Source organism: Chelonia mydas, chromosome 5, assembly GCF_015237465.2.
Source record: "Chelonia mydas isolate rCheMyd1 chromosome 5, rCheMyd1.pri.v2, whole genome shotgun sequence".
In the NCBI taxonomy this organism is placed as follows: Eukaryota; Metazoa; Chordata; order Testudines; family Cheloniidae; genus Chelonia; species Chelonia mydas.
Genome location: NC_051245.2, coordinates 51,380,533 through 51,408,039, shown reverse-complemented (window position 1 = coordinate 51,408,039; position 27,507 = coordinate 51,380,533).

The following is a 27,507-nucleotide window of genomic DNA, read 5'->3' as shown; positions in this document are numbered from 1 at the left end:
CCATGTCCCAAAAGTTAAAATGTTCTGCTGCTTTTGGCTTTTGGAACAGATTCACTTTCTCACCAACCTTGACATGAAATTGAGCTGGAAACTATAAAATATTTAAGCCTTTGCTGCTTGGCAAGTTCCTTTGCTCTTCTAAAGGCTGATCTCTGTTTGACCACAGCTATTGCAAAACCTTGAAAAATCATTATCTTATTTTGTGGCATCCCCAAACCGGTTCTTTTTCCCACTAGCTATCTGCATTATATTTTTTTACGGTAAATCTGAGAAATCTGACAATCAGTGCACAAGGCTTGGTATTTGAGGCTGACTTAGAAGCCAGGGACTTATGTGTTCACTCTAAATCAAATTTTAAAACATGCAACACACTAAGCATTTCTGCAGAAGCCGGGGGGCGGGGGGGGGGGAATTCTAGGATGTTGCACTTCTCTGCTTCTTCAAGTACTCCTATAATTCTCAAAATTATTGTGGCAAGATCTTCCCTCAAGGTCTGCTCTGTTAGATATAAAAGAAGATAAGTTTGCGAGGCTTCTCTGGACCTGGATAGAGAGCCCTTGTACCTGATCTTCCATCATGATATTCTCCCTTCTGCTTCATTCAGCCATCCTGTCAGTGCTTGCAGAGAGGAATTAATTGAGGTAACTATCAGTGGTATTGTGGCCTTGATATCTACTGCATCTACAGCAACTTTTCCCAGCAGGGCCATCATAGACACAATGCCCTCAGCAGCAACCATCTTGTTCAGGTGGTGGAGAGCCTTCATTCTCCTTGTTTTTCAGCTACTGATAAGCTCCCAGTAAACAAATCTTGGCCTGCTGACATTCCAGAGATTTTTGGGATACCTGTTCTTTATTGCAGGGCGGAGGGGGAAGATCGATCAAGAGCCCTGGACTCTAGATAGAAATGGATATTAGCTGATGGTTCTGGAGCTCAAGGGATCTGCTCCTCCAGTCCCTGGTACACAGTGCCCCCTGGAGTCTTCATTTAATTTAGCCTTTTAAACTACTATCCTTTTGCCAAACTAGCTCTCTTTGTAGGTGAGATCCTCACCCCCACTTCCACCTCTTGATACCAGGTAAAAGAACTGGAGCAGTATAAAAGGGCATAACCCAGAGTGGCATAAAGTCTTTGTTCTGGCTGGGGGAGAATTGTCCCAGTGCAAGAATTGTGGAAGAGAGCCATAAATCTTCCTTCTGAGCCCCTCATATGTGCTGGCATAGGCAGGATGCTGGCAGTAGGAGGGGCACATCAGGAGTGGGGCTACAGCCTGCAGCAGTGTGAAGATTCACATAGGGTGGGCAGGGGGACAGAATGGAAATGCTGTAATTTAAACATGGCCCCATGGGCTGTCAAAGTTATGCCAGAGGCTACATCAGACACCAGCCCAGTCCAGGATCAGGAAGGTACAAAGGTGGCTTAACAACATAGTGATCCCTGCCCAGGGCTGCAAATTCTGTGCTGGGCCCCTTCCCGGTAAAAATGAATTCCTATTTCTTGACCAGCCCTAATTCTGTGTAATATGTGTGATGGGGTCAACCCCTTGGGAAGTCACCTGATGTGCTGAGATACCACTGAGTCAATCTGTTCTGCCAGCATGGGCCCCCTTTAACCTGTCTTGCTGAGCCAGGCTCTTAAAACCTCCTCGAACACGCACACAGGCAGGGCCACACCCAGCTGCAGATCAACTCTGGGAAGACTCAGTTTAAGGGACTTGCTCCAGCACTCGGATGTCCACCTCCCTTGGAGCACAGACCCAAAGATATATTATATTCGCCTCTTCCCTCAATGTGGAAGAAGGTATGCACAATTTCTTCCTCCCTCCCCCGTTAGAAATCACATAAACTGGGTTGTATTATAAACCAGAAATAAATTTATTAATTATAACAGGTATATTTTAAGTAATTAAGGAGGTATCAGACAGAACAAGGCAGATTACTAAGAAAAGAAAACAGAGCACGCAAACTAAGCTTAACACATTAAAGAAACGGGTTACATATGAGTTCTCACCCTAAATGTGATTCTAATAATCTTCACAGGCCAGATGCCCTTCCAGCTGGGTCCAGTTCTTTCCCCCAGTTCAGTCTTAGTTGTTTCCAGCAGTCATCTTGGGTGGGGTAGTCAGGGAAAACAGATGACCTGGATTACCTCACTCCCCAACCTTAAATAGGATTTGCATAAAGCGGGAGTCCTTTGTTTCCTAATTTGACTCCCCTTCCCTTACAGTGGAAAGTTACAAGAAGTCCCAGGTAATGTTTTAGTATCAGGTGACAAGACCACCTGACTCTGTAGGGCCCTTGTAGCCATTCTTCACAGGCTGACCCACACATTCACAGGAAGACTAAGCTCTTTTACAGTCCGTTGTCCTTGCTGATGTGCCATCCGGCCTGTCTGGTTTTTCCACTGTTGTATCTGAAGTGTTGGCAGTGGTGTCAACCAAAGTAGCATAGTTGAAATACAGATACATAGTCAATATTCCTAATTTCAGATCCAAAAATGATACATGCATACAAATAGGACAATCGCATTCAGTAAATTATAACCTTTCCAACGAAATCTCACATGAGCCGTCTTGCATAAAGTATATCTCAGTTATGTCATTCATACCCTAAGCATATTTTCATAAAGAATATGGAATGACACGTCACAATATGATGGCATGGCTATTGTACAGTGTTTCTTGGGATCAGCTCATTATTCACAGCCCCCATCATCACAAATTGGGTTTATGACACTTATATAATTCATTTTTTCCTTGTTTGTATATTAGTCTTCTTTTAGTTTTTTTGTTTTAGAACTATGGAATCAATTATGTCATTGATATGAGGAGGAGCTTTATGCAACAGAAAGTCTGATGACAGAACAGTGTTAATAAGAAGTGAATGAAAAAAGGGTTTGAAAAGCTTCAATAAAATGTTCTTTTAAAAACTTGCAATTCTAAAACTTTTTTAAAATGTTATAAAATAGATATGTCAACAGCTATAAAATCTGCATCAGCTCATATTTTGCAAACAATCTGACATTTGTTCTCTCACCCACTCTCCACTGTCTTTCATAAAAATTAGTGAGGATGAAATCCAGTGAAAGCGTATACATGGATAGGCAGAATACAGTGCAGGTGTTTAAATTAACGTCTTGAATAGGACAATAGCTTCTTTTCAGCTTGGTCATCTGTTCTTGATGCACTGGTCAGACTTACTGGTATCTCACATCTGGCTCGCTTTATTCTGATGAAGGCTGCAATTAACTCTGCAATCTCTTTTCCATGTAGGTAGTAGATTTAGTCAGCTTCCTCTGAAACGAATTGGTTCTGGAGGTATGGGAGGCTGTTTGAAGAGAAACAAATAAACCAAATAGACATTGTTACATTTACCAAATATTGAACTTTTTATGCCCTATGTCTACATCTTAAAGTCCTGTATTCTAGCTGTGAGAAAGGACATGAAGGTGAAGCCTACCCCGTCAAGTTTACTCACTCTGCAGAATTATACAGGCTTAAAAATAAGACACACTGGAAAATGTACAGGCTCCTAAGATGAGGATTGTATGGAGTAGTTTATGAGGTTGGAAGGCTCCTCCAATAAAGGTATTTCTGAAATAGAAGCTAAAAGGTGTAGGAAGTGCTGGTTCAAGTCCATACTAAAAACAATAAACTCCATTCTCTGATGAGGTTCAATAAGGATAAGTGCAGGGTCCTGCACTTAGGATGGAAGAATCCAATGCACCGCTACAGACTAGGGACCGAATGGCTAGGCAGCAGTTCTGCGGAAAAGGACCTAGGGGTGACAGTAGACAAGAAGCTGGATATGAGTCAGCAGTGTGCCCTTGTTGCCAAGAAGGCCAATGGCATTTTGGGATGTATAAGTAGGGGCATAGCGAGCAGATCGAGGGACGTGATCGTTCCCCTCTATTCGACACTGGTGAGGCCTCATCTGGAGTACTGTGTCCAGTTTTGGGCCCCACACTACAAGAAGGATGTGGATAAATTGGAAAGAGTCCAGCGAAGGGCAACAAAAATGATTAGGGGTCTAGAGCACATGACTTATGAGGAGAGGCTGAGGGAGCTGGGATTGTTTAGTCTGCAGAAGAGAAGAATGAGGGGGGATTTGATAGCTGCTTTCAACTACCTGAAAGGGGGTTCCAAAGAGGATGGCTCTAGACTGTTCTCAATGGTAGCAGATGACAGAACGAGGAGTAATGGTCTCAAGTTGCAATGGGGGAGGTTTAGATTGGATACTAGGAAAAACTTTTTCACTAAGAGGGTGGTGAAACACTGGAATGCGTTACCTAGGGAGGTGGTAGAATCTCCTTCCTTAGAGGTTTTTAAGGTCAGGCTTGACAAAGCCCTGGCTGGGATGATTTAACTGGGACTTGGTCCTGCTTTGAGCAGGGGGTTGGACTAGATGACCTTCTGGGGTCCCTTCCAACCCTGATATTCTATGATTCTATGATTCATTCAAGAATCGTTCTCCAGCACTAAATGTGTTATGAAGCCTGTGCCTATCTAGCTGTATGCTGCTGATACAGGGCACTGGCACATAGCAAGCCCTGACTCTGCCTGAAAGCACAATTGAGGGAAAGTAATGAATTTTTAGCACTTTACAGATCTCAGCAGAAATTCTGTGGGGGCCCTGCATTGCTCCCAGAGAAAAGACAGAGCAATCTTGGGCCATTCCATGATGTATTCATGTTTCAGAAAAGTCCTGTTGTTGAGAGCCTTCCATCCCCACTCCTGGACTGCACTTGGCAAGAGGTCCTGAACCAGTTAGCAGAGCATATTGGTTGTGAGGTCTAGAGTTTCTGGGCAACAACTGTCTCTGGCTATGGGTAAAATCCTGGCTCCACTAAAGTAAGGGTTTTGCCATTGACTTTAGTGGAGCCAGGATTTTACTCAATGTGTTTGTATAGTTCAAAGCACAATCTTGGTTGAGACATCTAAGTACCTACTGCAATGCAAATAATAGGTTAAATTTTCAAAAGCAGCTAAGTGACTTAGGAGCCTAACTTCTGTTTTCAAAATTAGAAGCCTAAGTCAGAGTGGAATTCACAAAGCTATTTAGATGCCTAACTCCCAATGGGACCCAATTAGGGATCTAAATACCTTTGTGAATCCCAACCTTAAGCACTTAGGAGCCTCGCTCACTTGTAAAATGGCCCTAAGCTGGTTAGGCAATTTTAACATATTACCCAGTAGAAATAATTGAAACATTTCAAAGGAATTTCTTCTAGGAATCTTTGTAATGCCAGTTTCCAAATATTCCTTTCAGGCAGCAAAGGTTAGTTTTAAACTAATATTTTAGATGCGCCACACATCTAGACCAGTGTTTCCCAGACTTGGGACACCGCTTGTACAGGGAAACCCCTGGCGGGCCCGGCCGGTTTGTTTATCTGCCGCCTCCGCAGGTTCGGCCGATCGCGGCTCCCACTGGCTGCGGTTCACTGTGCCCAGCCAACTGGGGCTGCGGGGAGTGGCACGGGCCGAGGGATGTACTGGCCGCCACTTCCCGCAGCCCCCATTGGCTGGGCACAGCGAACCGCAGCCAGTGGGAGCCGCGATCGGCCGAACCTGCGGACACAGCAGGTAAACAAACCGGCTGGGCCCGCCAGGGGCTTTCCCTGCACAAGCAGCATCCCAAGTTTGGGAAACACTGACCTAGACAATACACTGAAGTGAATAACAGAGGTGATGATACCATTCACACTTGAAATTATGATAATACTGCACTTCTCTAGTGCTTTTCATCCAGAGATCTCAAACCATTAATGAGTTAAACCTCAGGATTGTGCTACTAGCCTCCCAACACCCTGCGAAGGGTGTATTATTTTCATTATCATTTTGCAGACAGGAAGATGGAGGCACAGAGAGGTTGAGTGACTAGTCCAAAGTCACATGGAGCCTGTGGCGGAGTTGAGAATGATGAGTTAAATACAGCTGATGTATGGTTTGAGATGTAAAGTCTCTTATTTGCCTACAGGTCCAAGTTCTACCAGGAATTTCTTGTGACACCCACTTGACTTTGATGCAGCTGGGCATGGTATCCAAGGGCAGACCTTGTTCCATACTTGTAACACTGGAGCCATAAAGGAAATGAAGTAAAGTTGTTCAATGTTGTACAGTTCGGGATTTTTTTTGCATTTTGTAATTTTTTGCAAAGATTTATGTTTGTTACAAGTATTTATCAAACAAGGAAAATTCACCTGTAGTTTTCCTTAGCTCTAGAGGATAAAACTACAATGTGCCTCTTCTATTAAAGGCACTCAAGGCCTGATGAAAAACCTACTGAAGTCAATGGAAAGAATCTCAATGATTTCAATAGGCTTTAGATTAGACCCTCAACCAGTGTCAGGTTGCAAAAAAACCCCAAAAAAAAAAAAAAAAACATAGGTGCGTTTTCACATAGTTTTTTCCTTTTATTTACTTATTGTTCAAAACAGTTGGCAAAATAACTCAAGAACAATTTCAAAAGGAATATTAAATGAAAGGGCAAAACATTCTTAGATATTAGGTTAGGTGTCAACTACAAATGCAGTGCATAAGACCATTTATTTCTACAACCATCTATTGTTTCTAAAGACAAGAGTCTGTACTCAAACTTAGGACAAAGCACCAAGAATTTTATTTGGTTTTCCTAAGTGGAAAAGTTCATGAAACATAACACATTTAATGATAACAAATTACTCAGTACAAATATTATTCAAAGAGCATCTTTTTAATTAAAAGGATTAAATACATCTACTCTGCTTTCGACAGGAGGAACCCAATCCTGCTCTCATTGAAGTTAGTGTCAAATTTCCCATTGACTTCTGGGAGGAGAATCAGGCCCCAAAGGAAGATCTTGTTGGCTCAGGGAAGTCTGATGAAATCCGCTTCTCTAAGATTTTTGCTGAGTTCTATGGCAAAACAAACAGAAATCAGACTCTGAATAACAAATATGATTGGCGTTCTCAGTTTTAAATTGCATGCTAGCATTATGTGATGAGAGATGTTTCTTCACACAAACTAATTCTATGCCACCTGAGAAATAATATCAGGAAATTGTAAAACTATGTATGTATTACACTACCCGGAGGTTAGTACTACATGACCATTCACCTATTTATTGATTTATTGCCATGTTGTATCTTTTACTAATAGAGTAAGAATATTGATTAAATATTTTAAATCGATGAAAAGTTTAATTTAGTGAAACCTTTAAATTTAATTAGATTATGTGACCATTTCTAGGTTTAGAAAATGAATCTAGAGAGTAAGTCAACAAACATGATTTTAAACATATTGGGCCAAATTCATACCTGATACAATTACATTGATCCCAGTATTGTCAGTGGATTGAGACCAAAGTTGAATTTGACCCACACTGTAGAATACAATGACTAGGGCCCTACCAAATTCATGGCCATGAAAAACACGTCACAGACTGTGAAATCTGGTCATCCCCCCTGTGAAATCAGGTCTTTTGTGTGTTTTTACACTATACTATACAGATTTCACAGGGGAGACCGGCATTTCTCAAATTGGGAGTCCTGACCCAAAAGAGAGTTGCGGAGGAGAGGGGGGCTCACAAGGTTATTTTAGGAGAGTCGCGGTATTGCCACCCTTACTTTTGCACTGCCTTCAGAACTGGGTAGCCAGAGAGCAGCAGCAGCTGGCCAGATGCCCAGATCTGAAGGCAGTGCCCCGCCAGGAGCAGCACAAAATTAAGGGTGACCATACCATACCATGCCACCCTTACTTCTGCGCTGCTGCCTTCAGAGCTGGGCAACCAGAGAGTGGTGGCTGCTGACTGAGGGTCCAGCTCAGCCGGCAGCAGCACAGAAGTAAGGGTGGCAATACCACACCAGGCCATCCTTACTTCTGCACTGCTGCTGGCGGCGGCTCTGCCTTCAGAGCTGGGCTCCCGGCCAGCAGGCGCCGCTCTCCCGCTGCCCAGCTCTGAAGGCAGCACCACCAGGGCAGTAGCACAGAAGTAAGGGTAGCCAGTACCACAACCCCCCCTACAATTACTTTGCGACCCACCCCCCAACTCCTTTTTGGGTCAGGATCCCTACAATTACAACACCATGTAAACATCAGATTTAAGCCTCTGAAATCATGAAATTTAAATTTATAATTTTTAAAAATCCTATGACTGTGAAATTGACCAAAATGGACCGTGAATTTGATAGAGTCCTAACAATGACACATATACTAACATGTATAAACCATTTTCTACTTTTCTTTAATAATCTATGTAGAACATGCTATGTGGTATATTTGTTCAGTAAATATAAAAATTATGCCACCAAACAGTACCTTACTTAAAGTTCCGTTTCTGGTATGTCAGCCGCTTTGATCACAGCAAATTAATATATAAATAAATATACAATATATAATTGTATATTTGCATATATATACATGTATAATATACAATAAAACAACAAATTATTCTGTGCTTATTCAATGTAACACTGGGCTTATAGGCTATTTTGATGTTACACAAAGTCTTTCCTATAATGCAGGTAATTTAAACCTCAGTTCAACAAAATATATAAGCATGTGCTTAACTTCAAGCACATGCTTCAATCTCATTGATAAATGGAGCTAAATAAATGCTTACATGCTGTGCTGGATTTGGGCCATTCATAGGCATAATAGACGCTTTTAAAATGTTATTGAATGAATGTAGGTTCATCACAATGAATTTAGGAATAATATGAATGAAATTCATCACAATAAATTTAGGAATAACATTCTGCCACCTTCACGGCGTCTGCCACTACACACTGACCCTGACCTTCAATAACTTTCTATCCCTGTGCTGGTTCGTTTAAGCAGTGAATTAAAATGGTGCTGAAGTGTGTGGTGGTTTTGAGCTGGATTAAAATGTGAATTAGGACGATGAAACCAAGCTCATTTTCAGGCTGACCTTTGGACACTGTCAATCCTGCAGCTATTGGTGGCCCTATGGCTATGACCCTCTAATGTCAAAAATTAAGTATGTTTTAAGTCCCATTCAGGAACCCTCCTAACATAAACCAGAATCACTCTGCAGATTCAAACCATCCCTTGTGTTCTCTGAAACTGGACTGGGCAAAGCACTGGGAGATACACTGTGAAGAACAATTCTGCACTGGACAGAGAGAGACAAAATGACAAGATCTCTTCTATCTCTAATGCTTGTGGTTTTCTTTGCATGCACATCAAATGTTTTTGCAATATATTTCATTTATACTGTTGCCAAGATTATTTGGGCTGGGGGCAGTGTTATGTGTGTGATTTGTTGTTTGATTTGACTCTCAAGGGAGAACTGGAACCAGGGGAAAGCACAATGAGACTTGAAGGAGGAGCTAGAACACTACACTTACCCATTAAAACCTACCACTCTGTGCCTGATACGTGATCTCCAATTTCACAGCTAATTTATTCATGCCAGTGTTGTATCTCATTCAATGGCTCTGTGCCATCAATCCAGCCTGTTTTACCCTGACTAGCACAGGGCCTCTGAATAGCTTAACAATCTTTAAATTGCCACAAAAGAAAAAGTAATCAAATCATGCAGTTAAGAATGACAAAGTGATCTCTTAGTACAATTACAGTTCTGTAGTATTTATTACTTACAATTTTTTATTGTGGTGGAAACTAATGTAGGGCTCAGTTCTGCATGTCTACTCTGTATAGGAGCTTACACTACAAAAGAGATAGGTATTATTAATTACGACGATGATGATTCTCATGGTAGCAGTACTTACTTATCCAAGTGGTGCCACCGAGCTTGATGGGACTACTCTGCATGAGTAATGGTTGCAAAGTCTGGCTTTTATCAGTAAATAATTCAGTAGCCTTACTCTAGCAGCCACGTTGGAAAACAAAATGTCTATTTTTATTGCTAACTAATGTAGGGACTTGGCACTTACATGGGAGCACAGAGCTGGGTGGGAAATGGTTTACCAGTCCCATTAATATTTTTGAGAGGTTGACGTTTTTTCCAATCTTAAATCAGGCAGAAAAGTTAAAAATTTGAAAATATTTGCCATCCAAAAAACTAAATGTTCCATTTCAGGTCAATCTAAACATTCTGTTTTGACCATTTCAAGTGGTGTCATTTCTATTTGAACACTTTTTGACCCTTTTCAGTCTAATAAGCATAAATATCCAAACAAAAAGTCATGTTGCAGGAAAAACCAGAATTTTTCATTTTGAACATGTCAAAGAAATATTTTGACAATGTTGAAACTTTTTTCTCAACATATTTGGAAGCAGGAAATTCATCAAGCCTGACCCTGTTCAGTGAAGTTTTGTTTTTTACGAGTTGGCATTTTTCAACCAAAAAACAATTCCTCAAGAAGTTTCTGACTAACTCTAGTGCACTGCAGTGGGGACGGTGCAAGAGGCTTTGTCCCATTCTTGCCCTGGCCCTTGTATGGGTCAGGCACAATTTTAGCACCTGAATTTAGGGGAGCACAGAGCCTGCTCTCTGCATGTTTCCCAGGGATACACAGCACTTCAAAGAATACAGGACAGTTAGCAAGTAAGTAGGGCCATGGCCCAACCTCATCATCTACTTGCCAACAAAGTGGGACCACCCACTGCACCCTATAAAAGGTACAAAGTGGACATAATCAGTGATGAGCTGCCAAAATCTTAACCACGGGTTCCCTCCTCACCCCACGAGCGGGTCGTTGCCCACCCCTGCCCTGGGACTTCACCCCCATCCAACCCCCCCCCGTGTTCCTTGATGCCCCCCCCCAGGACCCCTGCCCCATCCACCCCTCTCCTCTGTCCCCTGACTGCCCCCAGAACCAGGCAGGAGAGTCTCGTGGGCCACTGTAGTGGGTGCCCACCCCACCCCTAAGAGCTAGAGGAACCTGCCAGGGGGCGAGGTGGGGAGTCCCGGAGGTGCATACCTGGGGCAGCTCCCAGGAAGCATCCGGCAGGTCCCTCTTGCTCCTAGGGGCAGGCGAACGTAGCTAGGGGGGGAGCAGGGGGATCGGCTGCTCCCCCACTGATCACATCAAAAGTGGCGCCTTAGGCACCAACTCCCTGGGTGCTCTGGGGCTGGAGCACCCACAGGGAAAATTTGGTGGGTGCAGACCACCTACCGGCAGCTCCCCAATCCGCGCCCAGCCCCAGATCACCTCACCTCCGCTCCGCCTCCTCCGCTGAACGCACTGCCCCGCTCTGCTTCTCCGCCCCCATCCCTGGCTTCCCGTGAATCAGCTGTTTGGCGGGAAGCCTGGGAGGGCTGAGAAGCAGGCGGCGGCTTCACACTCAGGCCGAGGGTGGCGGAGGTGAGCTGAGGTGGGGAGCGGTTCCCCTGTGCGGCTCTCCCGCCCCGGGTTACCTGCTGCGGCGCAGGCGGCCCTCCTCACGCCCCCCCCACCCCACCCCAGCTCACCTCCACCTCCCTGGGCATGAGCGGGAAGCTGCGGCCTGCTTCTCAGCCTGCCCCAGCTTCCCATGCGAACAGCTGATTCGCGGGAAGCCTGGGAGGGCGGAGAAGCAGAGCGGGGCGGCGCGTTCAGGGGAGGAGGCAGAGGCGGAGCGGTGGTGAGCTGGGGCCAGGGGTGGGGCAGGGAGCTCCCAAATTTTCCCCTTGGGTGCTCCAGGGCTGGAGCACCCATGGAGTTAGCATCTAAGGCGCCACTTTTGGCTGGTTAAATTTAGAAGCCCTTTTAGAACCGGTTGTCCCTTGAGGAACAACTGGTTCTAAAAGGGCTTCTAAATTTAACAACCGGTTCTAGCGAACTGGTGCGAACCAGCTCCAGCTCACCACTGGACATAATCCCCCTTTATTCCTGGGAATTCTGGTAGACTAATGGGTTTGCAAAGCATGCCTATGCATGTTCCCTCAGGGGCACCGAGGCTTTGCACTGTTCCCAGAAACACAAGGCTGTACCTCAAAGGCACAAATGAGCCTTATTTATTTTTAATTTCTGGTTGGATGCACAACCACGTATCACTAGTGCTTGTGTTTTAATACCCTCCAATGAAAACATAATGAAATATTTCTCATTAAGTGGCCTAATTCCTATTGAGGACTTTTGGAGCAGTTTGAGGTTTTCTCACTTTTTAATTACATTTCTAATGAAATCTTATATCAAACATAATTTGCTCTACTCCTCATTAGAAAAAAATTAGTGTAGGTTAGCCTGCCCTCTGGTGCTTTCTGACGTCACAGATTTGGCTCGTAGATGAAACACTAGAAGAAGTCTTAGAATGCCAGCCACTATATGTTACCATGGCAGTGATTTTCTAAGCTAGTACGAGTGGCACTCTGCCATACACCATAATCAGCTTTTAAAGGCATACTTTTTATTAAGCACTGCATGCTTCTGCAGTGTTAGGGTATTGTTTGAAATCTAGACAAGGAAGAATGTGTTTGTTATATGCCATTAAGAGCACTGTATATGTATTCAGCTGAATTGCACAGTAAGGGCCAGAATTTCATTGTTAGGCACACACATATTTGTGCATGTCTTGATTATGTACACAAATACCAGATGTGCCCCCAACCAGTTGAGTACATGTTCAAACACCTAATTTGCTCCCTGTGATGAGGTATATACCCCATCCTGGCTTTAAAAGGGTTAATGTGGGCCTCAGAATTCAATTAACCCACTCGCCTGCACCTTGAGGGTGGATTAGCCCCAATTAAAGATGAGTTCCAACTGGGTTAGTACCTGGGTGGTTGCTATAATGGGTTTTAGGGAGGAAGTGCACAGTCCCTCTGGGATCAGAAAGACAACGACAGTCTGGATGAAGCCTGGGGATCCTCTCCTGAGTAGCAAAATCTGGCAAGAGGCTAGGAGAGACACAGAGCAGCCACTGGAGGTGAGCCCTAGTAATCGGGCAGGATCTGGACTTCCAGACAGACAGCCCTGGGAGGAATTCAAGTGAGGAACAGAGAGGGATGAAAGGTCAAGACCATGGAGGGCAGAAGTTGGGTTAAGTGTATACTGCTGGTTTGGGGTTTGGCCTGCTGAAGTAGGAAGAAGTCTATGGAGATGGTAGCAAAGAATCTCAAGAAGTGACACTTGATTGCCTGTCTTAGGATCCCTGAACTGCCAAGTGTAGAAGGCAGAACTGGATTCCCCTACCAATCACTAGGGGTGTCCTGAAGCCCCTGAGAAGGAGATAGGGATGGCTGAGAGTCCTGAGAGAAGAGTATGAGGACCACTGGGCCCTGAGTTGGGACCAAATACCTTTTGGTAAGGACATTAGATTGTTTTGTTGGAATTTATGTTACCCCAGAAAGGGTGAGACTAAACATAACTGGACCAAAGGGCTGTCAAAAAAAGAGGCAAACCACCACAAGGTGGGAACAGCCATCAGCAGTGGGTGCTAGAAGAATACAGCCAGCCATGCTATGCCCAGCCATGTGGAGGCGCTCCAGGAGTGAGTTCACTCTTGAACACTCCTGTACACACTTGCATCCCTAAGTTAGGCATGCAAAAATATTTGTGCACATCTAACTTTAAAACTATGATAGTAAAAATATAAAATATGGTTCAAGGCAATTATATCTCAATGAAAGGAGAGAGTCCTGGTTTAAGAGCCATCTTAGATTTGCTCCTTTCCCAATATTTGTGCAGATCATTAGCAATATATTGGTCAGAGACTACATCTGTGAGAACGGATAAGGATGAACATGCAAATACCAGGTGATGGGAAAATCTAGAGACAGAATGCACACATTACCCAATGTTTTACTTTAGAGTTAAGTAACTTTAGTCAAAAAAAATTCTTAAAAATGGCCTTTTGCAAACAAACTCTCAACATTGTTGAAATGGAGTTGGGAGCCTCCTGTTCAAATCCTTTCTCCCCCTCAGGCAGAGGCAGGATTTGAATCTGGGTCTTTCACATCCCAGGCGAGTGCACTAATCACTGGACTAAAAGTTATAAGATGGGTGGCATCACCACCACCGCCTCCTCCAGCCAGATTTTGAATGGGACATGATCCAGCAGGCAGCCTCTGACCACGCCTACCAGATTGGGCCCTGCATTCCAGATAGGCAGGTGAATGCCTATCTTCCTCTGGTTTATAGATCCCGCTGATGCTTAGAATAAGGCAGCAGTGTGCATGCCCAGCGGCAGATATTTAGGTGCTTAGGAAACTTTTACCCTGAGAACTTAGGTGCCACGTGAGTTTAGGTGCCTACAGAGTTCAGTGGAAATTTTGTGGCTCACTGTGGCACCTACACCCCAGACTTAGGATGGAAGTCACAAAGGTGCTTGGATGCCTAAATCTCAGACTTTAGGTGCCTATGTACCTTTATGAATCTCACCCTATGTAGGTAACTCTATATTTAGAGAGTTTTCCTATTAGGCTGGAGTTGTCACATAAATTATTAAAGAAAATTAGTAACTATGACAGTGAGTCAAGTAGATGAGGCTTTAGTGGAAAAGAATTAATGCTTCTGAGTACCTAAGTAGTGGTAGCTCATGAAAAGGAAATGTACAAGTGCCCCACTTATTTTAAAGTACATTTCAATTTACAGTAGCTGAAATAAAATTGAATGTGGTTCCCATTGTGTTCAAACAGCTACAGCATGACACTCTTTTCTTTCCTTTAGACTTTTACTCCTCTATGTAAGCAGCACAAGCAAAACTCAGACTTCCATTCAGCTGGGGTTATTTGTACATTGTGATATACTTAACTAGACCTTGCTCTGTGTGCATGCACACCCATTGATCATGTCATCAGTAATCAGTCCCTGGTGGAGGAGCACAAAGTCACTAGCAGTTAATAACACAGCTATGCAAAACATTACAGACAGCTGGAAACTCTGAGTTACACAACCCATTCTTTTACCTGTAAATTCCCCTCTCTTAGAACTGACAGCTGGGGTCCCACAGAACCTTTCTATTTCTTCAGTAATTTTACATTCTTCTCCAGTCATGAAGTATAGTGTATTTTTTCCCCAACGAGATTGCTAGCTCTCTAAAATAGACACATGTATCACTGATTTCTTCCAAACACTGGGGACTGGAAAATACTGACCGGATGGTGATGATGAAAATATTAAGGGCCAGATTCTCAGCTGACTTCAGTGGAGCTCCACCAGCTTAGAATCATAGAATCATAGAATCATAGAATATCAGGGTTGGAAGGGACCCCAGAAGGTCATCTAGTCCAACCCCCTGCTCAAAGCAGGACCAAGTCCCAGTTAAATCATCCCAGCCAGGGCTTTGTCAAGCCTGACCTTAAAAACCTCTAAGGAAGGAGATTCTACCACCTCCCTAGGTAACGCATTCCAGTGTTTCACCACCCTCTTAGTGAAAAAGTTTTTCCTAATATCCAATCTAAACCTCCCCCATTGCAACTTGAGACCATTACTCCTCGTTCTGTCATCTGCTACCATTGAGAACAGTCTAGAGCCATCCTCTTTGGAACCCCCTTTCAGGTAGTTGAAAGCGGCTATCAAATCCCCCCTCATTCTTCTCTTCTGCAGACTAAACAATCCCAGCTCCCTCAGCCTCTCCTCATAAGTCATGTGCTCTAGACCCCTAATCATTTTTGTTGCCCTTCGCTGGACTCTTTCCAATTTATCCACATCCTTCTTGTAGTGTGGGGCCCAAAACTGGACACAGTACTCCAGATGAGGCCTCACCAGTGTCGAATAGAGGGGAACGATCACGTCCCTCGATCTGCTCGCTATGCCCCTACTTATACATCCCAAAATGCCATTGGCCTTCTTGGCAACAAGGGCACACTGCTGACTCATATCCAGCTTCTCGTCCACTGTCACCCCTAGGTCCTTTTCCGCAGAACTGCTGCCTAGCCATTCGGTCCCTAGTCTGTAGCGGTGCATTGGATTCTTCCATCCTAAGTGCAGGACCCTGCACTTATCCTTATTGAACCTCATCAGATTTCTTTTGGCCCAATCCTCCAATTTGTCTAGGTCCTTCTGTATCCTATCCCTCCCCTCCAGCGTATCTACCACTCCTCCCAGTTTAGTATCATCCGCAAATTTGCTGAGAGTGCAATCCACACCATCCTCCAGATCATTTATGAAGATATTGAACAAAACCGGCCCCAGGACCGACCCCTGGGGCACTCCACTTGACACCGGCTGCCAACTAGACATGGAGCCATTGATCACTACCCGTTGAGCCCGACAATCTAGCCAGCTTTCTACCCACCTTATAGTGCATTCATCCAGCCCATACTTCCTTAACTTGCTGACAAGAATGCTGTGGGAGACCGTGTCAAAAGCTTTGCTAAAGTCAAGAAACAATACATCCACTGCTTTCCCTTCATCCACAGAACCAGTAATCTCATCATAAAAGGCGATTAGATTAGTCAGGCATGACCTTCCCTTGGTGAATCCATGCTGACTGTTCCTGATCACTTTCCTCTCCTCTAAGTGCTTCAGGATTGATTCTTTGAGGACCTGCTCCATGATTTTTCCAGGGACTGAGGTGAGGCTGACTGGCCTGTAGTTCCCAGGATCCTCCTTCTTCCCTTTTTTAAAGATGGGCACTACATTAGCCTTTTTCCAGTCATCCGGGACTTCCCCCGTTCGCCATGAGTTTTCAAAGATAATGGCCAAGGGCTCTGCAATCACAGCCGCCAATTCCTTCAGCACTCTCGGATGCAATTCGTCCGGCCCCATGGACTTGTGCACGTCCAGCTTTTCTAAATAGTCCCTAACCACCTCTATCTCCACAGAGGGCTGGCCATCTCTTCCCCATTTTGTGATGCCCAGCGCAGCAGTCTGGGAGCTGACCTTGTTAGTGAAAACAGAGGCAAAAAAAGCATTGAGTACATTAGCTTTTTCCACATCCTTACACCAGCTGAGGATCTGTTCATAACAATTTGAGTTCTACTGGACCAATGATATGCTGGAAGGGGCTCTTGTTGAGTCCTTGCAGCCCCATGTTAAAATCTGGGCACCAATTTTAAGGAAAATATGATTTACCTGCCTCTGATGGAGTTCTCCATTTCCTTTTATATTATGAGCCCTGGGGATCATAAAAGTATTTGAGGAGCAAGGGATTTTGTTGTTGGATGGATTAGATTGTTCCTTGGAAAACTGGAGAATTGGTCTGAATTCAACAAGATGAAATTATTAAAGATAAGTGCAAAGTATTTCACAACTACAAAATGGGGAATAACTGGCTAGGCAGTAGTACTTCTAAAAAGGATCTGGGGCTTATAGTGGATCACAAATGAGTAAAAACGTGATGCAGTTGGGAAAAAGACTATATCATTCTGGGGTATATTAACAGGAGTGTTGTATGTAAGACAAGGAAGGTAATTGTCCCACTCTGCTCAACACTGGTGAAGCCTCGGATGAAGTACTGTGTTCAATTCTGGGCACCACACATCAGGAAAGATGTGGATAAACTAGAGAGAGTCCAGAGGAGAGCCACCAGAATGAACAAACGTTTACAAAGCCTGATCTATGAGGAAATGTTTAAAAAATGACGACAACAACAACAACAAAAAACACTGGGCATGTTTAGTCTTAAGGAAGAATGAATGGGGACCTGATAACGGTTTTCAAATACGTTAAGAGCTGTTCTAAAGAGGACAGTGATCAATTGTTCTCCATGTCAACTGAAGGTAGGGCAAGAAGTAAGGGTTTTAACTATAAGAATAGTTAAGCTTTGGAATAGACTTCCAAGGGATGTTGTGGAATCCCTGTCACAGGATGTTTTTAAGAACAGGTTGGACAAACACCTGTCAGGGATGATCTAGGTTCACTTGGTCCTGCCTTAACGCAGGGGACTGGACTTGGTGACCCCTGAAGCTTCCTTCCAGTCCTACATTTCTATGATTCTATGAAATGGCAGAACAAACAAATATGGTGGAAGACATCCCTGCACCTCTCCTGTGAAGTCCTTCATCTAGCCCCATTTCACATGAGCTCTGGGACCTTCCCACCTCACACGGTCCTAGAGCCCAGGTGCCAGCCCAAGCCCGAATGTCTACACTACAATTAAACAGCCCTTAGCCTGAGCCTGTGAGCCCAAGTCAGCTGGCACAAGTCAGCCACTGGTTTTTAATCACAGTGTGTATATACCCTATAAGTGTCTGCCAAATGATAGTACAAGTTAAGTGTTTCAACTAAAGTTCTAGTTTGCACCTGTGTTTAACTAATCCAGAGATTGATTATATATAGAAAAGATTTTGCTAGTGACAAAAGTGCTGACTTCTAAGTTACTTATAATGTTGTATTGATCTCCATGCTCCTTGAAATATTTCTTCTGTGATTACAAATAAAAGATAGCTTTTTGAATTTCCTTAATAAATGCTTGTTTTGTGTTTCTTCACAACTTTACATTAAACTAGGTAGTAACTGTTCATATATCAGGTTATGTTTTCTTCCACTGTGATTGGCTGATGATGAAGGCAAAGGGATTTTTGTTTGTTTTTCTTGCTAAATCACTTGAGTCAGGAGAGAATGCAAAATTAGAAAGTTCAAGCTCAAACTTTTAAAGAACGGAAAGTTCTAGTTAATTTAATTCTTTCATGCCTTTAAAGTTGACAGCATCATTAGAAAAGCATTGGATACAACAAAGCATGATACAATAAAGCTTGATCTCTTTAAGGAAATGTTTGTGCCAGTATGACATGCTAAAATTAAAGATCTTATGTGTTCCATCAAACCACAAACCTGGAATCTAAAGATCATGATAACTCATTGAAATATAGAGATCCAGATCCCCAGGTGCTTATAAATCAGTGTAGTCCCACTGATTTAATCCACACGGCTTAACAAGGATAAGGCTTCATTTATTTAATGGAGAATTGATTACTGACAGTAAGAAAGATGATAGAAAAGGGAAGGCAACTGCATGAACTAATGCATACTATGGAACTTTTAGTGCATGTCAGCAGGGTCCAGTTAGTGCACAACATACTGATGGGCAGGAGAATTTAAACCCCTCTAGTGAGAATTAAAGCACAGTGTGGACATGCCCCAATGGCTTAGGAACACAAGTCCCTCTGTATGGGGACTGTCATATCCATTTTTGAAAATCCCACCTTAAATATATTGTAGCCATTTATTGTTATTAGCCAAATTTAATCAATGAATGTCTTACATATTTTAAGAAAAAGCATGACCATCCATTGGGGGCATGGGGTATTATAAGTACTTCTTCCAGCAATTAAAAGGATAGCATGAGAGACTACTGAAGATACTAGAGTTATTTATCTTATGGGCAATGAACCACTGTATGCCCCTAGAATTGGTTCTGAACAGAACACACTGAATAAAATCTTTGAGTGATTGAGTTCATTACCATGTACCCAAGACTGAGTCATTTTCCTTCATCATAAAAACTATTTAGAAATTTCCCTCTTTATCGTAACTTTACTATTAACTTTATGTTAGTATAATATTATAATGGCTGGTTTTCACTGGAGCTGCCAGTACCAGAAATTAAGAATCTTGTGGAAGATAATATAGTACCACAACGGGTAGTGCCAGTGAAAACAGACAACATAGTTGTTGTACACCGGAAATTCTGAACACAGCAAACGGTGCACAGTTCAGAGTTTAGAGTTGACACAACAGGGAGCACAGGTTCCTAGCTGCTTAGAATCTCAACAAAAGGTTCAGATTCAGATGATGAACTTCCACCTTCAAATCCTTTGAAGCAAGCTTCGTACTTCAAAGATGCACCTAGCAGTCTTGTTCAGAAAGGAAGTATTTCTTTATACTGAGAATAACACAGGATGAAATTCACCCAGGACAGAGGAACTCCACAATTCCATTGCATCACTTACAGCCCTTGCCCTTTTAATTTCCTTTTGCCATGCAGGAATGGTCTGTCTGTTTTAAAGAAACTCAGTGTTATTCAATGGGATTCACCTTACAGCACAGGAAGAATTTTAAGCCCTTTATTAAGGACCTGAAATAAATGTCAGTTTTGCTATTGATTTTGTGGGAACAGGAATGGGCCCAAAAGGTATGTAAGAGATGTATAGGGACTCATGTGTACCATTTGCCCAGGGGCCAATTTCACCTTTTGTGTGTTAGATAGCTTGTGCAATAGAAGATGTAGTAAACTCTTTCTCAGAATAAATACAACCTTACAGTACCCCATCTGGCATTGTTGAGCCATCTGGCAATCCATAGTAGCCAACTGAAATATTTGCACTTCTATGTGAAATAAAATTGCTAACGGCCATACATTTCATGTCATGTGAATTTTATTAGTGTTTAATCCAGAGACGAAGTAAAAAAAAGAGACGGAGTAGCACATTCAGCTGCTAAGTGAATCCCATTTCAAGCAGTTTCCAGCCAGTCACTGAGCGGTATCTTATGGAATAATTGCTTTTATGTGGCTTGAAGCTGCAGAGAGATGTCGATCAGTCTGGGAGGATGAGAGCCTCTCAGACAGGCTCTCCTTCCCCACCAGAGAGTAACTGTGATTCATATGGCACTGAATTTAAGGACGAGCACACGCTAATGTCAATAATTTCACAAGACAGACTTACGGTGAAGAAGCTTTTTATCCCATCATTTTGGAGAACTCAGAGGTTGGAAAGGAAACATCCTGATAGGTCTTCATCTTTACAATGGTGTCACCAGCCAAATTACAGTTTTAGTGAAGAGCTCACAGCGGGACTTACCCAAACTAAGCGTTCATATACTCCCTGTCAAATCTCCTGCTTTGGTCAATAAATAGAAGCAAGTCCTATTAGATAGCCTTGCTCTGAGGAACATTAACCATACACAGGATATGGTTCTCCTGTCTAACCAACAGAAGGAGCTAATCAGTCAGCCAGCAAGATCCCATATCTGCAGAAGAACACATGGAGGCTACTTGAATGTATGCATTGGAGTCTCCTGAACATTCCGTCTTGCTAAATGCCATTTAAGGAAACAGAAGCAGCAACCAGATCTGCATTTGTGGATGGGCAATTCAGAAAGCCTGATGTAGAATTTTGCAGCAATCAGACATTTAGAGGTTGGCATCCTGGACTATATTCAGGAAGAGCAACTGCATAGCCATCAGGCCCACAGAGCTTTCACGGCACTGGTGAGTGACATAATTACATATGATGTCATTTCCCATAATAGCAATATTTATAGGAATAAAATGATCATCTTACATTTATTAAAAGGAAGGAAATTCACATACCAAGTGTCACTACTGTATCATTCAGTACAGAATCTGAGACAAAGCAACACAAACATAAAAATTCACATATAATCATGACAGCACACCACAAACTTCCACAATATGCTCTGGCTCATCTTTCCTAATATTGCACTGCTGGTGGCTCAAATTTAATTCTTAATTGTGAACTTCCTTGTCCTCTCAATTTGTCTCAGACACTTGTTTTTATGAAAAGACAATTAAATTTATTTGGCCTGTACTCCAGGTCGCTTACTTATTGGCTTGAACACCAATGGCTTGGGAAAAATCCAACCATTCTGTAGAATCCTGGATTTGCAGTCAAGTTTCACAAAAAACACAACAGCCAACCTAACAAAAAAACACATGTAAAAGGGGGCAAATCAAAGGGCCAGCAGCAAGTGCAAATGTCCCCTCTAATAGAAGGGAGCTCTTGAAGACTCCAAAAAAAACAGCCTAGCCTGATGTTTGTCTGAAGTGTATACGTGGTAGTAAATTGGTTGACTAATTGATATTTCCAGGGTCTTATGAGATGGTGTTCAGCATCATAGTTTGTAAGCTTCTGGTGTAGCCATTCGGTGCTCAGTCTTCTCTACCTCTGTTTTATGTGCCTTCCTCTGAAGGTCTGGCCAATTTAAGTATAAGTAGGTTGTACAAACTAAGTCCAGATTCATTATCTTAAGGTTAGAGATGGCTCTCTTTGGAAGTGATAGTACTTAAGGAATTGTGTGTGTCTGGCCAAAGTAGTTTCTAGGCTCTGGGTAGTCCTGGATTCTATTATGCATATATTAGCAAAGGTTTTTTGCTTTGGTTGGTGTGACAAGAGATAGGATGACTGGGTGACAATGGAGAGTAGCAGAATGACACGGACCTAGTAAAAGAGTGTTTGTTTGAATCTGTGGGATGTGGTACTGCCTCTGTAGCAGTCCAGAGAAAGATATTCAGTGTTAAACCTAAGACGGGTCTTTAGTAGTCTACCCATTGATGTTTGGATGCTCTGCTGTTTTGGAGTAAGTAAGTGACATTGGGATGACCTAGATGCTGAAGTGAGTTTAGTTTCATATTTTAGATTATTTGGGGTCACAGATTTAGTGACCTAATTCTCTTCCCCTCACCATGTCAGACTGAAGCTAGCAGAGCTGAATGAAACTGTAATTTCCTGCTGCAGGAGTTCATGCAGATAGTTGCTTCTGTTTCCATTTGCCCTTGGGTCACATCTTCCAAGATTTGCTTCAAGTTTTGAGTTCAGCAAAAAATTAAATGTCAGATTGTAACTCATTGAAACCACTGACTTTCACCTGTTTCATAAGAAAACCATGTGTAAACTAAGACTTTCTGATGATTTTGATACATAACCATAAGTCAACCCAGGTTTTTTCAGAATTGGTCTCAGGTTTGCTCAAAATTTCATGAACCTTATTAAATATTTTGATTAAGCTGGTCTGAGGTTTAAGCTTGTAACAAAACCCAGTCCTCACTTACAGACACCTCCCTAACCTGAAGCAAATACTTGCTAGCAACCACACACCACACAACAAAAACACTAACCCAGGAACCTATCCTTGCAACAAAGCCCGATGCCAACTCTGTCCACATATCTATTCAAGGGACACCATCATAGGACCTAATCACATCAGCCACGCCATCAGGGGCTCATTCACCGGCACATCTACCAATGTGATAATGCCATCATGTGCCAGCAATGTCCCTCTGCCATGTACATTGGCCAAACCAGACAGTCTCTACACAAAAGAATAAATGGACACAAATCTGACATCAGGAATCATAACATTCAAAAACCAGTAGGAGAACACTTCAACCTCTCTGGTCACTCAGTAACAGACTTAAAGGTGGCAATTTTGCAACAGAAAAACTTCAAAAACAGACTCCAACGAGAAACTGCTGAACTTGAATTGATTTGCAAACTAGATACCATTAACTCAGGCTTGAATACAGAGTGGGAATGGCTGGGTCATTATACTAATTTAATCTATTTCCCCATGTTAAGCATCCTCACACCTCTTGTCAACTTTCTAAATGGGCCATCTTGATTATCACTACAAAAGTTTTTTTTCTCCTGCTGATAATAGCTCATCTTAATTAATTAGCTTCTTAGAGTTGGTCTGGCAACTTCCACCTTTTCATATTTTCTGTATGTATACATATCCTCTTACTATATGTTCCATTCTGTGCATCTGATGAAGTGAGCTGTAGCCCATGAAAGTTTATGCTCAAATAAATTTGTTAGTCTCTAAGGTGCCACAAGTACTCCTGTTCTTTTTGCGGATACAGACTAACATGGCTGCTACTCTGAAACCTAAAACTAGACTAGTTTGTGTGATTTCAGATCCTACTGCAAACGTCTCAGGAAATGCTTTTGAGTGGTATTTATTTCCCTGTCACTTTTGTGGGGAACAAATTCTGTCATGTTCTAAAAGCATCATTAAAAATGAGTTAATTTGTACATTTAAAGCCATATTTCCAAAGTTAAATACCACAAATGTGTGACCATGTGCATGCACAAACACTTGACGTACATGTCCACAGTAGGTATTTGCATTCTTAAATGTATGCATGCAATCTTTGCCTAACTGAAAATCTGGCCAGTCTCTACTTAATCATTTTACTTTTCTTTCCTCTGGTGGCTCCATCTTATTTATTTTTTCCAGAAAATTAACAAAAAGGGCTGCAAATTTAGAAAAAGATGTGTTCTTTAGTTTCTGTGATTGGTACAAGAGGGGCTTGGGGCATTCTGCTATGATAGGGTTAGATGTAGGTTTACTTGATCATATTTTATTTATGTTTGATGTTTATATGATATTGCACTGCAGGAGAATGTATTTATCACACAATATTTATTAGAGAGGAGAAAACTCAACAAATAGAAATGGTTTAGCAGGCACAGGCTTTCACAGGAGAGCAGTAAATTATAACTGGAGTTGATTAAGAGGTAATTTGCTAAACCTGTTTACCTTAACCTTTGCTGCTACAGTTGTTTTTAATAGAAGCAGATAGTCATTAGATTGTGCCTCAGACACAAATTATGGAGCACAGGCCACTTCTCACTGTCCACTTTTCATCTATTATTCAAGGAAGAGGTAGAAAGGTCAGGATCAAACTGCTAATGTATAATTCTCCTGAGATGGAAGCAGAGCACTTCTTTGACGAAGACAAAATAAGCCATAAAATACAGTAGTTTATTTTTCAGTAAGATGGTGGGGGAGTCAAAAGAACACATGTCTACAACCCTGGAAGGGTTTTTGCAATAATTCTACTACCTACCAATAGATCTGAGGTTCATATGAACTCATGAGACATTTCAGGGAGACAAGGAAGGTTAGTTACTGCACGTTGGTGAAATAGATGGATTTGCATTGGGAGCAGAGCTGGGTGAATAAATGTTAAAAATATATTAATCAAATATTATTCAGCCAGCTCTAATTAGGAGGATGAACTCCTCTCTGCAGTTAGCCACATGGTGGGGGGGGCGGGCTTTGGTGCTGAGCTGTTCTCATTTGGCTAGCAGGGATCTTCCCTGATACCAGCCATGCGGTGGGTGAGGGTAAATCATCATCATAGAGAATTGGATGGGGGGGTTAGTTTGGTTTCTGCTGCTGCTGCATGTTAACAGGAAAACCGCAGCACTAAATGGCCAACTCAACGTTCTTTGCTTGGTATGGGAGAGGAGGGTTCTGCTGTTACGAACGTTGCAGAAGCGGAAAGACTATGGCTTACCATGGCCACCTGCAAGCCGAATTCTGTTGCCCAGCACTGCGTGTGTGATCTCTAACACCAAAGCCGCAGGCACTCAATATAAGATGCAAAATGTGACCTAGTACCAAAATCATTCATTGCCTTGGTTTTCTTTCAGCCTGATTCTCCAGTTATGCCACAGTTTTATTTTGATGGAGTCACAATGCATTACTTTGCAACAAACCGTAACATCACAAATTATGGATCAGGTCATCCCTCAGACACAGTAGAGAAATAGCTACTGAAAGCAATCTCCTATTTAAAGTCAATGGCAGATTAGCCAGAGGATTCATCTGGTGCCACTGGCTTCAGTTACTGAATCCTAGGTAGGTGTAGTGGCCCATGTCTCTGACAGATGAACTGGCCACTATGACTTGCGCATATACTGCAGGACAAGAAGATGGACTGCAAGTGACCAGCTCTTTTGTAAACACTAGTTGTCCTGGTAATTAACAAGATTTGTAAGAAAAATTCTGAGTAAGCCTGTGAACTATAAATGGATTTCATTTTTGCTTGATATTGCTGACAGTTTTCATTCTACTTAAATAATAAATCACAATAATCTGGAAAAGCTGAACTTAACTCTCTGGTTTTGGCATTGGGGGTGGTTCTAATGGACTGGAAATGGACAGCTATGGTGAGCCAGTTGCACAAGCAAGTACAGGGAGGTGTAATGTACGTGTACCTGTACCAGCTGACCTGCCTGTGACCCAGGGGTGATCTACCCAAAGAACATAAGAACGGCCATACTGGGTCAGACCAAAGGTCCATCTAGCACAGTATCCTACCTTCCAACAGTGGCCAATGCCAGGTGCCCCAGAGGGAAAGAACAGAACAGGTAATCATCAAGTGATCCATGCCCTATCGCCCATTCCCAGCTTCTGGCAAACAGAGGCTAGGGACACCATCCCTGTCCATCCTGGCTAATAGCCATTGATGGACCTATCCTCCATGAATTTATCTAGTTCTTTTTTGAACCCTGTTATAGTCTCAGCCTTCACAGCATCCTCTGGCAAGGAGTTCCACAGGTTGACTGTGCGTTGTGTGGAAAAAATACTTCCTTTTGTTTGTTTTAAACCTGCTGCCTATTAATTTCATTTGGTTGCCCCTAGTTCTTGTGTTAAGAGAAGTAGTAAACAACATTTCTTTATCTACTTTCTCTATACCACTCATGATTTTATAGACCTCTATCATATCCCCCCTTAGTCATCTATTTTCCAAGTTGAAAAGTCCCAGTCTTATTAATCTCTCCTCATATGGAAGCTGTTCCATACCCCTAATCATTTTTGTTGTCCTTTTCTGAACCTTTTTCAAGTCCAATATATCTTTTTTGAGATGGGGCGACCACATCTGCATGCAGAATTCAATATGTGGGTGTACCATGGATTTATACAGAGGCAATATATTTTCTGTCTTCTTATCTATCCCTTTTTTAATGATTCCCAACATTCTGTTCATGTTTTTGACTGCTGCTGCACATTGAGTGGATGTTTTCAGAGAACTATCCACAGTGACTACAAGATCTCTTTCTTGAGGGGTAACAGCTAATTTAGACCCCCATCATTTTATAGGTTTCAGAGTAACAGTCATGTTGGTCTGTATTCGCAAAAAGAAAAGGAGTACTTGTGGCACCTTAGAGACTAACAAATTTATTTGAGCATAAGCTTTCGTGAGCTACAGCTCACTTCATCGGATGCATACTGTGGAAAGCGTAGAAGATCTTTTTATACACACAAAGCATGAAAAAATACTTCCCACCACCCCACTCTCCTGCTGGTAATAGCTTATCTAAAGTGATCACTCTCCTTACAATGTGTATGATAATCATGTTGGGCCATTTCCAGCACAAATCCAGGTTTTCTCACCCTCCCCCCCCACACACACACAAACCCACTCTCCTGCTGGTAATAGCTTATCTAAAGTGACTACTCTCCTTACAATGTGCATGATAATCAAGGTGGGCCATTTCCAGCACAAATCCGGGGTTTAACAAGAACGTCTGGGGGGGGGGGGTAGGAAAAAACAAGGGGAAATAGGTTACCTTGCATAATGACTTAGCCACTCCCAGTCTCTATTCAAGCCTAAGTTAATTGTATCCAATTTGCAAATGAATTCCAATTCAACAGTTTCTCACTGGAGTCTGGAGTTGAAGTTTTTTTGTTGTAATATCGCTCTTTGCTTAAGAGATTGTAAGGCATGATTTCCCTTTACAAAAACCATGTTGACTATTCCCCAACAAATTATGTTCATCTATGTGTCTGACAATTTTGTTTTTACTATAGTTTCAGCCAGTTTGTCAGGTACTGAAATCAGGTTTACTGGCCTGTAATTGCCAGGGACTCCTCTGGAGCCCTTTTTAAAAATTGGTGTCACATTAGCTATCCTCCAGTCATTTGGTACAGAAGCTGATTTAAATGATAGGTTACAGAGGACAGTTAGGAGTTCTGCAATTTCACATTTGAGTTACTTCAGAACTCTTGAGTGAATACCATCTGGTCCTGGTGTTTTCTGTTTAGTTTATCAATTTGTTCCAAAACCACCTCTAATGACACCTCAATCTGAGACAGTTCCTCAGATTTGTAACCTAAAAATAATGGCTCAGGTTTGGGAATCTCCCTCACATCCTCAACCAAGAAGACCGATGCAAAGAATTCATTTAGTTTCTCCACAATGGC